This window comes from Talpa occidentalis, unplaced genomic scaffold (genome assembly GCF_014898055.3).
Source record: "Talpa occidentalis isolate TD23 unplaced genomic scaffold, MPIMG_talOcc4v2.1 talOcc4.12, whole genome shotgun sequence".
Taxonomy (NCBI): Eukaryota; Metazoa; Chordata; class Mammalia; order Eulipotyphla; family Talpidae; genus Talpa; species Talpa occidentalis.
The window spans coordinates 28,481,161-28,483,139 of NW_023601212.1; positions in this window are offsets into that span (position 1 = coordinate 28,481,161).

Sequence of the window (1,979 nt, forward strand, 5' to 3'; positions counted from 1 at the left end):
GTTGATTTTGATTTTTTACTTTGTATTAATTAGTCTTTTTCCTGGTCCCTTATTTAGGTTTTCTAAATTCCTGCTATGAGTGAGACCATCCGGTATTTTTCTTTTTCTTTCTGACTTATTTTACTTAGCATGATCCTAAAGGAATTCTTTTAATTGCTGGTCATGCACAGTCTCTAGGGCAGTGTCCAAATATGGATGCATAAAAGGTTTCTCTGCTGTATTGGAGGCAATATTTTTTATTTTCTTTAATTTCTTTTTTTTTAAGATTTATTTATTTATTTATACAAGCACTGGGTACAGTCAGAAGCTCGGGAGGGCGAGAGAATTCACCAGAGCCAGAGCAGGGAGCAGAACAGGCAGAAGGACCGAAGTACACTGCTGAGGGGAGCAGCGGGCGGCAGGAGAGGTCTGTGCGCCATGTGGGACCCCCGCCTGGTGGCCTGGGATCGAAGCAGCGCTGCAGATGTTGCGGGCAGCTTTGCAACCCAGTGCTCAACCGCTGCGCCACGGGGGAGGCCCTTTAATTTCTTTTTTTTAAAGATTTATTTTTATTTACTTATGCATTTAAGAACTAGGGTACAGGCCTCAGGTGTGGGGGGTGAGAGGACTCACCAGAGACAGAGTGGGGAACAGAAAAGACAGATCTACAGAAATACACTGCTGAGGGGAACAGCAAGTGAGACAGGAGAGGTCTGCTGCACTATGTGAGTAGCTCCCTGGCTGGGAATTGAACTCTTGCTGCAGTGGCTGTGGACAGCTTCATAGTGCTATGTCTTAACCCCTTGAGCCACCAGAGAGGCCCTCATTTCTTTAATTTCTATCTAAAAAGAAAAAGCACTACGTGAGTGATGGGAGCAGCAGGGAGGATTCAGTACGTGAGGAAGTCTCCTTCTGCTGGTGAGGACTGAGTCTCAAATGGCTGTTCTGCCAGTGTCCCATGCCAGGGTGATATGGCTTGAAGACATTTGGGCTTCACTCAGAGAATATAGATTTGGAACTTGACATACAAACACAATAGTCCTCACCTAAGAGCAACCCAATTTTGCAGTTAGGGAAATGGAGGCACAAAATCATTTAGCTTTCTATCTTCTAAAAAATGGGGTCGAGATAACCACCTCCTAATGCCAGGTAGCTGTTCAGACTCCCACCTACCTGTAAATCTTTCTGATTTTCTGCATGCCTTTGCAGAAAGACTGTCAAAAGAATTACAGGCTTTCGCCCAAGGGTGTTAATAGCTACTATCTTTTTTCTGAATTTTTATCAGGAACTGCTGTTCTCACAAATTGTACTGTGAAAACATTTGCCAGAGATTTCCCAGGACCAGGCTTAACTCTTCCAGTTATTTCAGAATTAGCCTCTTTAGTGGTCTTCACATTTCTTGGTGCCTGAGCCACTACCAAGCCAGGTCCATTCTGTTCCTGGACGCTGGTTCTCTGCTCTTTTGATTTGATGCCTACCTCTACCTCTCACCCCCAGTAGTGAGGGGCAGAGGGAGGATGGAATGTTTCTGTAACAGTTTTCTAGAGGCAAGAAGACTAAGCTTGCCCAGATAATTTCCTTTTGTAGGTGCTGAACCAAGTCCAGGGAGGCATCTGCCCTACTGGTATTTTGGCAGGGGAGATAAGGACACTGCAGACAGCTATTTTCCTGATCCTGCCTGCTGACAGAGGACCTGTAGTTGATTTCTCACATTGCCCACAATTAGGTTGTGACTTTTGATAAAAGTTTCCACCTCACTATGACCATAGTCTAATCTAGGGATTACTTTTGATCTTGAAAGACTTGTGGGTTTTTTTGTACTTTTTTAGATCATGTGCTTTGTTATGACATTTTCATTTTATAGGTGTTTATTTATGCCCACTCCGAAGGAATAGGATAAAGAAGGGGTTAATAGAAGAGGATGAAAAGAACAAGGATGCTTTCTGGTCCTCTTGAATGTAATCCCATGACATATGTACCACACACTGAAAGAACAGAGA